Source organism: Hypanus sabinus, unplaced genomic scaffold (assembly GCF_030144855.1).
Source record: "Hypanus sabinus isolate sHypSab1 unplaced genomic scaffold, sHypSab1.hap1 scaffold_666, whole genome shotgun sequence".
NCBI classification, from domain to species: Eukaryota; Metazoa; Chordata; class Chondrichthyes; order Myliobatiformes; family Dasyatidae; genus Hypanus; species Hypanus sabinus.
Window position 1 is genome coordinate 208,712 of NW_026781520.1, and position 14,912 is coordinate 223,623.

Sequence of the window (14,912 nt, forward strand, 5' to 3'; positions counted from 1 at the left end):
GGTTCTCTTGACTGAACGAGATTGCTCGATGGTACGTGCTCTTTACAGGTAATATGGGTAGGAAGATGGCGGCGGTTCTGCAAAGCTCTGTATGTACATTCGTGGCCAGGAACAGAAAGAACAATCAATTTAACATGGGGCTGAAGACTTCGGGTCGGAACGGGGGCTCAGATATGTGGATCATTGGGCTCTCTTCCAAGGAATATTCGACCTCTACTGACGAGACGGTTTTATTTCCATTCAATTTAAGCTTAATTGTAATTCCCTCTTAAATGAACACCCATGACTACACCCAGTACCAAGCTGCAAAACACACAACTTCAGCCGCACACCGCACAAAGCTCACATAATATGTATAATATATAGAGAAATGAAACACGTGTGGCATATCTGTAAAAACATTTCTGCTATATGTACATAGACACACACACACACACACACACACACACACACACACACACACACACACACACACACACACACACACACACACACATACACACACACACACACACAGGCGCCCAGAGGCTCCGATATATGCATCTATGAAGCTACATGAGTCCCAGGGGACAATGAATGCTAACAAAATCTACAATCGACCGCAACAAAGCTTGCCTTCTGCTGAACGGTCACTAGGGGGCGGTAGAGACTCCTGCCTAGAAGTCCGCCACAGCGCCCCCATGGCGTGCATCTCCTTCATTTCCTCAGGCTTTAGTCATTCTCTAACATCCCTGAGCTAGGATGGAACTGAAATCCCAGCGGGAAGGTTTGCCATTAAAATGGGGAGTGATGCGGTTTAAACCAGAATTGCAGGGGGATGAACACCAGAAAGGCATAGCATGTAGTGGAGTGGTTTATGGGACAAAGTCTGAAAGCAAAAGGCTGATCCTGCTGGGACTCATGTTCTGAGCTGCTTGCGTTTCAACACAGGAAGCAATGTACGAACGCAGATGAGCTGATGGCAGGCGCCAACGCTCGGATGCATGATATTTTAGAATAGAGAGCAAAATCTATGAGCAGAGGTCGGATTTTTTTTGTTTCTTTTCTCTGGAGCGGGGCAGTCTGAGGGAACAGCGGACAGTTGTTATTATCATTACGAGAGACACAGATAGAGCAGACGTCAGGTATTTATAGCCCTAGGATGGAAATGTCTAATCGCAGAGCACCCTCATTAAGGTGAGAGCACGTAATTTCAAGCGTTGATGAGTTCGGAAAGTTTCTCTAGTCACAGAGAGTGAATTATGATTGCCAGCGCTGGTTGTGGAGAGAGTTTCCCAGGGGCGTTTAAAATGCTCTTGAACAGGCACGGAGGTGTGCAGGGAAATGAGGGAAACGGACGTTCCGTCACCAGAAGAGCTTTAGATTTATTGGGATGTCACGACTTTATGAGCTGACGTGTCTGTTCTCTTCTGAGATATACGTTCTCGGTTCAGGAGAAAGAGCAGAGAGAGAGAGATTTTAACTCATTATTATAAACATAGAAAACCAGCAGAACAGTACAGGCCATCCGGCCCACAGAGCTGGATCGAAATAGTCCTTACCTGAGAAATTATCTCGGGTTACTCATCGTCCTCTAGGGGAAGAGCTAGGGGAACACTCTAGGGTGTTTGGCGCATCAGGGAATTTGACGATCAATTAACAAACACAAGGAAAAGCCACCACTAAGAGCAGAGGCTGTGAACGGGACAAACAACATTCACCGTGACAGAGACACTGAAGGATTCTTCACAGTGTTTCGGTGTCACCGACTCAAACCCCACCGTGACACGAATACGCCCCTCATCGGGACACCGACAAACGGACACGCCCTGCACCGTAACAGTAACTCACTATTCAATGATACTGACGCAGAGTTTCGAGGTTCACCGTAGCACGGGAACTCTCCTCCAGGTATGAATAGCTCCCTCCCTTACCAAAACCCCTCCTCTTCTCTGACAAACTCAACCTCGCTTGCACTATTCCTCATCTCCATTACGAACTCACTGAGCAACATTAATCCAGCCTCTGACAGCACGATCTCCCGTGCAAGTTACACCGTCTCCGTCACCCATTCACTCTCCTGAAAACGTCCCTATCTTCGTTATCTCCTACCTTTTCTACGGTACACCCCGACTCCGTGACCCGCTGCATCAACTAAAAACCTCCCCATGCCCGTCGCCGCCCCACTCGCTTCCTTCTCTGTGTTCGGAGGCAATTGTGGGAGTACGAGGAAGAGTTGACGTCTGCCTCTGTACCTCCCCTTCCATATGATATCTACCAACAGGTTCTGAGCCTGTGCTCAACTCTGCATACACAGGCCAGTGGAGTGCTTCTCCACCACTTGATCAGCGGCTGCAACCTCACCACCCTTTCCCTAGCCTCCTCTCTCCTCCCCTTCCTTCCACTTCCCGCAGCTCTCCATCCGGTCTCACACACACACACACACACACACACACACACACACACACACACACACACACACACACACACACACACACACACACACACACACACACACACACACACACACACACACACACACACACACACACACACACACACACACACACACAATTCGAGTCTCCTGGAACGCCGAGGTGCTGGGTATTGGTGAGTGGGGAGACCGAGGCAGGGTGAGGGAGGGAGTTTCGAACTGTTTCTGACTTCAGTAGAGTGTGCTACGATGGTGCGTGAGCTGCCTCACCTGTCTGAGTCCACGAGTTGGATAGTATAGCATTTAGGGAACTTCTCTGGTTGTCTGACCCCGGGAATGTGTGTTCCGACGGTCTGTACGGAGGTTCACTGTGTGTCAGACCTCGAGAGTGTGTGGAGAGAGCTTCACTCTGTGTCTGACTCCGGGAGTGTGTGATGGGACGCTGTGGAGGGAGATTCACTCAGTGTCTGACCCCGGGAGTGTGTGATGGGACGGTGTGGAGGGAGATTGACTCTGTGTCTGACCCCGGGAGTGTGTGATGGGACAGTGTGGATGGAGATTCACTCTGTGTCTGACCCCGGGAGTGTGTGATGGGACGGTGTGGAGGGAGATTCACTCTGTGTCTGACCCCGGGAGTGTGTGATGGGACGGTGTGGAGGGAGATTCACTCTGTGTCTGACCCCGGGAGTGTGTGATGGGACGGTGTGGAGGGAGATTCACTCTGTGTCTGACCCCGGGAGTGTGTGATGGGACGGCGTTGAGGGAGATTCACTCTGTGTCTGACCCCGGGAGTGTGTGATGGGACGGTGTGGAGGGAGATTCACTCTGTGTCTGACCCCGGGAGTGTGTGATGGGACGGCGTTGAGGGAGATTCACTCTGTGCCAGATCCCGGGAGTTGTGATGGATCGTTGCGGATTGAGCGTCACTCAATGTGTGATTCCAGAAGAGTGTCATTGAATTATCGAGCGGGAGACTCACTTTGGATTTTCGTTGTTTACACGGACTCTCATTGGAAATAGGGTGCAAGAAAATGGTGCCTCACACATTCTGCAATGTCTGCAAGCTGGTAACACATTCTATGGCCTTCACTCTCCTCCCCTTCCTTCCTCATCTCTCAGCACAGCATTCCGTCTCTATGATTCTTAAATGTGTGAGTGGATAGCCGGAGGTCCTGGTACTTAATGGTAACAGTAGCATCGGTATGTATGTGAAGGTGGTTACACAAAATGAGGTCAGTGATTCAGTGATTAAATTTAAGGGCAGGACCTCTACCCGTCCCAGTGAGGCCAGGCAGAGGAAGGACATACAGTTTGTCACGTGTCTCAAAAGTAGATATAGCCGTGAAGGCTTCACAATTGGTGGTAATTGTGTCTTTTCCATGGAGGTTGGGATCTGGTCAGAAGCGATGGAAGACTTTTTGCACCTAAGCTGTAGGGGTACGAATATCCGGGCGGGAAGGTTTGCAGTGCTGGGCATGAGAGTTTTAGAGGGAGTTGTTAAACTCCAGTTGCAGGGGCTGGGTCTCAGAGTTCCAGAGCAGAGAGCGGAGTCGATGTGGGGACAGATATTGCAAAGGCTGGAATCAATCTGTCGAGCATGATGCTACTAGTGTCCTGAGCTGATCAATGCTGGAAGATTTAAATAAAGGCGGGGGTGTTCAGGGCATGAATCAACACATTGAAGTCTGATATTGTAGCCATTATTGAGAGTTGGTTGCAAGAGGAGCAGGCAGGAGAGCACGATTTTTCGGGTTTTCCTATTTTAAGACGTGAGGAAGCGGAAGAATTAAAGGAGGTGGGGTGACATTACTAGACAGAGAATACGTCACCGCAGCGCACAGTCCTAACAGACAACAGAACTCGCCCAAGTGAGGTTTGATGGGAAGAAATGTCGAATAAGAAATTTATGACAATGTTCATGGAGCTACTTTATAGAGCAACCGACAGTCCAATGGATTGGGATAAGCAAAAATGTCGAGAGATGTCAGACTGTTGCAGGAATATAAGATTGTGAGTACTGGTGATTTTAGCTTTCCATCTATTGACTGTGAGTCGCATACTGCAAGAGGACCAGTGGGGTAGAGTTTGTCAAAAATGTCCAGGGAAGATTCCTTAATCCGTACGTAGAAAGCCCAACGAGAGAGAGCATTATTGATCTCCGACAACGGAATGAAACAAGGCAGGGGCACAGTTTGTATCTGGTGGTCACAAAGTCATTAGCTTTACGGCGATTATGGAAAAGTGTGGGACTGCCCATCGGGTTTAGATTCTAACCTGGAGCAAAGCCAACTCTACATTGGGTCAGAAAGAATCTGGAAAGTGGGGATTTGGGCAAGCTGTGTTCTGGCAAATGTTTACTTGGTAATTTAGAGCCCAAAAACTCTTACAGCAGGACGCTTTAGAGAAAGGAAGTTGAGCTCAGGGCATGAATCAACACATTTAAATATAACTTTGTAGCCATCATTGAGAATTGGGTGGAGGAGCAGCTAACAGGACATCACGATATTTCGGGGATCCGTATTTTTAGACGTGCGAAAGCGGAAAGTGTTAAAGGAGGAGCGCTGACATCAGCAGGCCTGAGAAAATGTCACTGCAGTACACATTTAGGACAGACAAGAGAACTCGTCTAAGTGAGGCATTGTTGCTGGAAATGACGAATGCGAAATGTAGGACAATGTTCTCTGGGCTTCCTTATAGTCCAGCATACTCTGACCTTAAACTGTGAACTGTGGTTGTAGTCGCACCTAATCTCTGTGGTAAAAGTCTACTTGCGTTTACCTGAAAAACACCCCTCATAAGTTAGTATACCTCTATCAAATCTCCTCTCAATCTTCTACATTCTAAAGTGTACAGACCTGACCTATTCAATCTTTTCTTCTAACTCAGATCCGGCAGATCCAGCAGATCCCCAATATCTTTGCAAATTTGCTCCGTACTCTTTCAACCCCCTTTACATCTTCCCTGTAGGTGGGTGACCAAAACTGCACACAATACTCCAAATCAGGTCTCACCGATGTCTTAGACGATTTCAAAGTAAATTTCATCTCCTGTACTCAGAAATTTGATTTATGAAGGCTAATGTCTCAAAAGCTTTTTTTTTTACGATCCTGTCTACCTGTGACACCGTTTTGAACGATTTATAGACCTGTATTCCTCCCATTCCGTCCTCTGCCTTGCACGACTCATCGGTTCACACACACACACACACACCCACACACACACACACACAATCTTCGAGAGAGACACAAACTCCGAGACGACTGGGACGCAGAAGGAATTGTGAGAGGCGAGGAAGGGAGCTTCGATCTGTCTCTGACTCCCTTAGCGAGTTCCTCGATTGAGCCCAGGGAGGGGTGCTTCACAAACTATCTGAATACAAGAGCATGATATGAGATGGTGTGGATGGAGCTTCCCTTAAGTGGCTGAACCCTGGCAGTGCGTCATGTGACAGGGTGGTCGCAGTTTCACTCGACGTCTATCTCCCGTTTTGTGCGATGAGATAGTGTGTCTGGAGCTTCATTTCTTCTCTGACACCGGTTGTGTGCTTTGGGATGGGGAAGCGAGGGTTTCTCTGTGTCTGAGCCCGGGAGTGAGTGATAGGACAATTAGAAAGGAACTGCACTCCATGCCTTATCAAGGAATTGTGTCATGGATCGTTGGGAAGGGAGCCTCTCTCTGTGTCTGACTCCGGGAGGGTAGATAGGATGGTATGGAGTGAGTCTCCGTCTGTGGTTAAGTCAGACAGACACATGGTTTCGGCGTCTCCAAGCAGAGATCAGGAGCCTGGTAAATGTCACTCACACGGGTGGGCGAGTACAGATTAAAAAGCAGCGATTCCCGGTAAGACCTGTGAGGAAATTCTCACCGGTCATATCTCTGGCACCGAGCATGGTCCTGTGAGTCAGAATGGAAGCAGGGTGGGGAAGATGAGGCGAACTGTAGTGAAAGGGGCTTCGGATATTTGTTTCTTTGGGTTCTCTTCCAAAGAATGTGCATTACAATTCAACCGTACATGAATACCCATGAATACAAACAAACGAGTCTCCGTTACTGCAGGTCAAATGTGCCAAACACAAAACCAAGTGTCACACACGGCACAAAGCACAGATAGCATGTAGATGATCGAAAGATAGCAAGCGGGTGCAGAGTATCAGTAAATTACATTCATGTATTATTTCATGTTTCTCAGGCTGAAGGGAGTGTTGATGCAGGTCTCTAACATGACGAGAGACAGAGATAGACCAGTCAACCGGGGTATTTCTCCCCGAGAGAGAAATGTCTAATACCACTGAGTGACAGGGGCGAGGGAGTATCTTTTCAGGAGAGGTGCGGGGCAAGGATTTGTTACCACAGAGACCGTGGGTGATAGGCATGCGATTGTAGGGGTGGCGGTGGAGGCAAATTGATAGGGGTGTTTTACAGGCTTTTTGACAAACACGTGGATAAGCACGTTTTGGAGGGAGAGGAACATTGTGTCTGTGAAGACAAATTTGCTATGTAGTATTACTGGTGTAGCAAACATTTCGGGACAAGAGGCCTGGTCTGTTCTGTGATTTACACTCACTGCTCTGCATGAGCGAATGATAGTAATTTGAATTCAGAGGATGGGAAGAACAGTGGAGGGGTAGATCATGGAATATGACGATGGATTGACAGAAACAAGGAACGATTTTTTTCCCACAGGCTGTATGGACAGTGAACGACGTACAAGGAGAGCCCGATCAGACCCAAGCATATGGCTAATCTGCGTTTTAACAGCGACCCTCAGTATCACGGGTATCTGCTGGAGGAATTGTGGTGAGTCTCACACCGGTCGGAACGACCAAACCGCAGAGAATAGAAAATGACCACTGTAACAGCGACTCATTCCCAACATTTCCCAGAAACACCCTTTACGGTGATATCAACACACCGCTCACTGTGGTACTGGCGGGTCTCTCAGCATGTCCACGACTCACCCCTCACCGTGACACCGACAACACCCCGACCAACACATCCCTCAACATGATACCGACACAGAACCTAATGTAATAACGATTCTCTGTCACACTGACACGCCTCTCGCCGTGGCACCGACAGGTGACGCACTGTGACGTGAACACATCCATCACTGTGACACAGACACGTCCATCTCTTTGAACCAGACTCATCTCTTATCATGACAACAAAAGCCACTCCACCGAAACACCGATATAACTCTCACCGTCACAAAGACTCATCTCTCACCGTGACACCGACAGGCCCTCAGAGCGTCACCCACACAGACCCCACCGCGCCAAAAAACACTACACTTACTACGACGCCGACACATCCACCTTGACCACAACACGTCCTTCCCCGTGACACAGACACACCCTTCACCGTGACATCGACATTTTTTTCCACTGTCACACCAATACACCAGACACAATGACACAGACGAATCTCTCACTGCAACACCGTCAAACCTCACACTGTGACCCCGACATATCTGTCACCGTGACATAGAGATACACCGCGATGTGACCCGGTACTCCCGGTGCGCCGCAGTTGTCGGCTCTATTCCCACAACTGCTCAGGATATATATTTACGATCTGGAAGAGAGGTCCGAGTATAGTGTCCCGAAGATGGCTGATGGTACACACATGTTCACGATATACATTAACGGTCTGGAAGACAGGATCGAGTGTTGTGTACCTAAGTTTGCTGATGATACTAAATTGACTGGAAAAACAATTTTTGCAGAAGATACTGAGAGTCTACATAGAGATATAAATAGTTTATGTGGCCGAGGGACTGGCAGACGGAATACAATGTTGGTAAATGGGATATCATCCACTTTGGCAGGAAAAAAATACAGAAGAGCAGATTATTATTTAAATGGTAGATGATTGAAGCATGCTGCTGTGCAGAGGGAGTTACAAGTTGAGGGGCTGAACTAAAGCGCAGGGAGGATATGATGGAAATGTACAGGGTCCTGGTGGAGCCACACCTGGAATGCTGCGGGCAGTTCTGGTGTCCTTACTTGAGGAAGGATATACTGGACTTGGAGGAGGTGCAGAAGAGGCTCAGTAGGTTCACTTCGGGGATGGCGAGTGGGAGAATATGAAGAGATATTGAGTCGCCTGGCTCTTTACTCACGGAAATCCAAAGAAAGAGAGGAGATCTTAGAGAAACAGATAAAAAGAGATAGATAAGATAGAAGCAGGGAATCTGTTCCACTGGGAGCTGAGACGAGAATGAATGGACGATGTCTCCAGTTTCTCCTAATGCGAGGATCGAGGAAGCGAGGAAGGTAGGAGAGAAAGGGAGTGAGAGATATGGTGGGGAAAGGGGAGAGTGATGGAAGTATGGAGAAAGAGAACGAGAGAAAGAGAGAGTGAGTGAGAGAGAGATAGGGAGAAGAAGGGCCACTGGATGCGGGAGGCGAGGAAATCCTTTGGATGCAACGAGTTTACTTCACTCGGAGGGCGGCGTGAACTCACTCAATTCGGTGCGTGTTCGGGCTTTGACCTGATCGTGGCTTCTCACGGACTGAAGGCCTGGAGCCCTGGCGATGAGCAGGAACAGACCAACATCCAAACCATGAACCAACGGTGGATGCATATCTCCCGGGAAATACAAGTTATGTATGAGTGACACAAATCCCTCCGACATTCCCTCCTGCCCTCAATATTTTCTCTCTTCCTTCCATTCCTTTTCTTTTTCTCCCCCTGTTTATCTTCCGCTCTCAATCCTTCATATTCCTCTCCTCCATCCCTTCCCACGGTTCTCTTTTCACTCTCTGAAGCCCTCTCTCTCCCCTTTTCTCTCCTCCACTCTGCCTCTTCTCTTTCCGGCTCCCCCCTCCCTCTCTTTCTCCCGTTCACCGCCTCTTTTCTCCCGCTTTCCCAATTTTTCGCCGGAAGTCCTCACCCTCTATTCTGTACATCCCTCCTCCCTACTCCTGTTTCCCCATTTCTGTCACGCTTAGCTTCCATCTCTCTCCACACACTACCCCTTCTCTCACCCCCTCGACCTTCTGTACACTCCCGCTCACCTCTTCTCCGTTGATCCCTAATCTTTCGCTCTCACCCCTCCCTCTCTTTCTCCACACTGTCAATATTCTCCCAGCTCCCACCGCTCTAATGTCTCTCAGCAACGCACTCTCATTTCCGCATTCTCTGTCCTCTCCGCAATTCCTCCCCCTGCTCTCGGTTCCTCTATTTATCAGCTGTCCACCTGGAGTTTGCTGGTGTCGGTTAGACCGCCTTCTCATCACGGGTTTCCTCCGACAACGGTCGTTTTCAGCTCAGAGACGCAGAGAGTCCTGTACAAGATGGATGAGGGCAAAACCTACGTAAACGTGAGGTTTGCAGAAACGGATGCACAGTCTCCTTCCAACGGTGAGTGGGTCAGATAAAAATGGGAGTAGAGAGAGCTCCATTCTGAATTTGATCCCGGGTGTGTGCGACCGGACGGGTAGAGGGAGCCTCACGGACTCTCAATGTTCTGTCCCCAGCTGAACCTGACGTATCGTACGTGGAACTTAATCTCAGGACCATCTCTGTTTCCCGGCTCCGGACAGGTGGAGGTCAGTTTCATCTCTGTCAGTTTGACCGCCGTTAGGTGACGTGTTCGCTCATGTCGGGAGATCTCAGGGAAGGCGCTCAATTGAACCTAACCATCAGTCAGAGGGACCCCACGAACCCACGATCCCTGGGTTCACTATTCTGTCCCCAGCTGAAAGGTGGGATAGGCGATGAGGAGGGAGCACTGTTGGAGGATTGGCGCAGAGCCTGCACTCGGGGTGGGGGAGTGGAGACATAGCTGGGGAGGGGAGGTATAGAGGGAGTCATATGGAATAGGATGAAGAGAGAGTATTGTGGGAGGAGTCAGTAAAGAGCGAATGTCATAGCAAGGGCGTTATGGTAGTTGTACTGCGGGAGGGGTGTTGAGCAGGAGACATTAAGAAAGGAGCGCTCTGGGGATGGCAGAGAGCAAGAAAAACCGAGCGAGGACTGATGAGGATATAGGACAGTGGGAGGGACGCAATATAAAATTAAAATCTCACTCTACTCTTACTTACCCCAGTCTCTATTCCCTCTCTCCATCTCCTCACTGCCCTCTTTCTCCTACTACCTCACTAACCCTCTACCAATTTCCCCCGTTCTCGCCCGTCCCTCTTGTTCATCCTCTCTCTCCACATTTTCTCACACTTCTTCCTCTATTCCCCTTCTCTCTCGACTTTCACCTTACGTCTTTGCCTCTCTCCATCTCTCAACCCCTTCTCTCCCCACTCTTTCCCTCATCTCACACTTTCTACCGACTCTCTCCTTCATTCTCTCTCTGTTCAAACGCTCTACAGCCCCTCTATCACACCGCCCCTCTCCCGCTCTTCCTCTTCCCGCATCCTCTCGCTACCTATTATCTCTCTCAATTGATTTCCGTGTCCATCCCCTCTCGCTCCCCCCCCCCCCCCACCATTTTCCACGCACTACCACTCCACACACTCTCCTTTTCTCTACCCACCAGTCCCCTCTTTCTGCTTCGCGCACTCTCCGGTCTCTATTATCCTTCTGTTTTCCCCTCTCTCACTCTGTCTCCCTCGCTCTCCTTGTCTCTTCACCCGTCCACCTTGTCCTCACTTCTACCTCTCCCCACTTATTCTCTCTCTCACCCCTGTCAATGTTCCTTCACTCATCGTCTTCCATCCATTTGCTTCTCTCTCTCTCTCTCTCTCTCTCTCTCTCTCTCTCTCTCTCTCTCTCTCTCTCTCTCTCTCACTCACACACACACACACACACACACACACACACACACACACACTCACACTCATATTCTCCGTCTTTCCTCCCCAGACCGTCTGATCTCCACCTATGCAGAACTGAACTTTTCGAAAGCCGAACCCCTCAATGCTGAGTTTGAGGATCACGGCAACGTCTCCCATCCTGGCGAGCAGACAATCACTGCACAGACAGGTCAGTGGTCGCAGTATTGACGTCATTCTGGAGAGTCTCACAAGTCATGCCCCCAAGTCTCCACGTTCCTAATGTACCCGAATAGACCACTTCCTCTGACAGCTCGTTCCATAGATGGTATAACATATGGGTAAACATAGAAACATAGAAAATCTACTGCACAGTACAGGCCCTTTGGCAAACTAGCTTATGGCGAACATGGCCCTACCTTAGAAATTACTAGCCTTACCTATAGCCCACTATTTTACTATGCTCCATGTATCAATCTAAAAGCCTCTTAAACGACCCTATCTTATTCGCCGCCACCACCGTTGCCAGCAGTCCACTCAACGCACCCTCCACTCTCTGAGTAAAAAAAAACTTACCACTGACATCTCCTCTATACCTACTCCACATCACCTTGAAACTGTGTCATCTTTGGGAACCATTGCAGCCCTGGGGGAAAGCCTCTTACTATCCAAATGATCAATGCCTCTCATCATCTTTTACACGTCTGTCAGCTCTAACTCATAGTCCTTCGCTCCAAGGAGAAAATGCCACGTTCACTCAACCTATTCTCATAAGGCATGCTCCCCAATCCAGGTAAAATCCTTATAACTTTCCTCTGCACCGTTTCTACGGTTGTCCCATCCTTCCTATAGTAAGGCGACGAGAGCTGAGCACAGAACTCCGGGTGAGTCTTAGCAAGTTCCTACAGAGCTGCAACATTACATCTTGGCTCGTAAATTCACTTCCACGATTGATGATGGCCATCGTAACCGCAGAGTCAACCTGTGCAGATGTTCTGAGCGTCCTAGGGACTCGTACCCCAAGATCCCTCTGATCTTCCACACTGCCAAGTTTCTTACAATTAATACTATATGCTGCCACCTTATTTGACCTACCAAAATGAAGCACATCAAACTTATCTGGGTTGAACTCCATCTGCCACTTCTCAGCACAGTTGTGCATTGTCTCAATGTCCCGCTGTAATCACTGACAGCCCTCCACACTATCCACAAAACCTCCAACCTTTGTGTAATCTGCAAACCTACTAGCCCATCTCTCCACTTCCTCATCCAGGGCATTTATTAAAATCACCATGAGTAAGGGTCCCAGAACAGATGCCTGAGTCACTCCACTGGTGACAACCCTCCATGCAAAATATGACCCGCCTACAACCACACTTTGCCTTCTGTGGGCAAGCCGGTTCTCGATCCACAAAGCAATGACGCTTGGATCCCATGCCTCTTTACTTTCTCAACAAGCCTTGCATGGGGTACCTTATCAAATGCCTTGCTGAAACCCATATACAGTACATCTACTGCTTTTCCTTCATCAATGTGTTTAGTCACAACCTCATAAAATTCAATCAGGCTCGTAACGCACAACCTGCTCTTGACAAAGCCATGCTGACTACTCCTAATCATGTTATAGCTCTCCAAATGTTCAAAAATCCTGCCTCTCAGAATTATTTCCATCAACTTACCAACCACTGGGGTAAGACTCACTTGAGTATAATTTCCTGGGCTATCTCTACTTCCTCTCTTGAATAAAGGAACAACATCCTCAACCCTCCAATCCTCCGGAACCTCTCCCGTTTCCATTGATCATACAAAGATCATCACCAGAGGCTCAGCAATCTCCTCCATCGCCTCCCACAGTAATCGGAGGTACATGCCATCCGGTCCCGGCGACTGATCCAACTTGATGCTTTTCAAAATCTCCAGCACATCCGTTTTCTTCATATCTAAGTGCTGAAGCTTTTCAGTCTGCTGCGTCATAACTACTGTCAAGAAGATTATTTTCCATAGTGAATACCGAAGCAAAATGTTCAATAAGTACCTTCGCTATTTCATCCGGCTCCATACATAGTTAACCCACTGTCACATTTGATAGGTCCTATTCTTTCACGTCTTATCCTCTTACTCTTTTCATACTTGTACAATCCTTTGGGGTGCTCCTTAATCATACACGCCAAGTCTTCACTTGGCCCCTTCTGGCTCTCCGAAATTCCCTTTTAAGTTATTTCCTGTTAGCCTTACAATCTTCTAGATCTCTAACAATACCTAGCTCTCGGACCCTTTTGCAAGCTGTTTCTATTCTTCTTGACTAGATTTAGTACAGCCTTGGTACACCACTGTTCCTGTACCTTACCATATCATCCCAGTCTCATTGGAATGTGCCTATGTAGAACTCCACACAAATATCCTCTAAACATTTGCCAGATTTCATCCGTACTTTTTACTGGTATCATCTGTTTCTTATTTAAGATTCCAATTTCCTGCCTGATAGCCTCGTAATTCCCCTTACTCCAGTTAAACGTTTTTCTAATTTGTCTGCTCCTATCACTCTACAGTACCGTTGGATAGGTGATAGAATTATGATCAATCTCTCAAAAATGCTTTCCAACTGAGATTTCTGACACTTGGCCACGTTGATTCACCAATACCAAATCAAATACAGCCTCTTCTCGTGTAGGCTTCTCTATCTTCCTGAACACAGCTAATAAACTCAACCCCATATAAACCCCTTGTTCTAGAGAGATGTCAATCGATACTTGGGAAAGTAAAATCTCCCATCGCAACAATTTTGATAGTATACATTTCCTGGATCTGTTGCCATATCTGCTCCTCAATATCCCTGTTACTCTTGGGCGGCCTATAAAATAAAACTGTAAATTTATTGACCACTTCCAGTTCCAAACCTCCACAAAAGAGACTCATTAGACAATCCCTCCATAGCGTCCACCTTTTCTGCAGCCGATGCTACACAGATATGTGGATGAACTGCTAGTGTTGAAGAAACAGAGAGACTTCAGTAGTTTAGAAGAATGGACAAAGCAGTGGTAAATGAAATACAGTGTTGGAAAGTATATGGTCATGCACTTGGGTGGATGAAATAATTCAACAGACTATTATTTAGATGCGGAGAAAATTCAAAATGTAGAGATGCAAACGTACTTGGGAGTACTTGTGCAAGGTACCCTAAAGATTAATTTCCAGTTTCGGTCAGTGGTGAAGAAAGCGAATGAAATGTTGACATTCAGTTCTAGATGTACAGAATATAAGAGCAGGGATGTGTTTATGAGGCACCAAAATGCACTCATAAGACCACACTTAGAGGTTTGTTTTTGCTGTTTTAATCTCCATATTCATACTGATATTATAGTCAATATTATAGTAGGCCATTCGGAAAATGGAACCAGGAGCGGCACTCAATCTGATCATGGCTGATCATCCACAAACAGTACCCCGTTCCTGCTTTCCCCCCAGATCCCTTGACTCCGCTATCTTGAAGAACTCTGTCTAACTCTTTCTTGAAAGCATCCAGAGAATTGGCCTCCACTGTCTTCTGAGGGACAGCATTCCATAGATCCTCAGCTCTCTGGGGGAAAGTGTTTTTCCTGAACTCCGTTCTAAATGGTGTACCTCTTATTCTTAAACTGTGGCCTCAGGGTCTGGGCTCCACGAACATCAGGAACATATTTCCTGCCTCTAACGGGTCCAAGCACTTAATAATCTCATTTGTCTCAATCATATCCCCTCTCATCCTTCTACATTCCAGTGTTTGCGAGCCC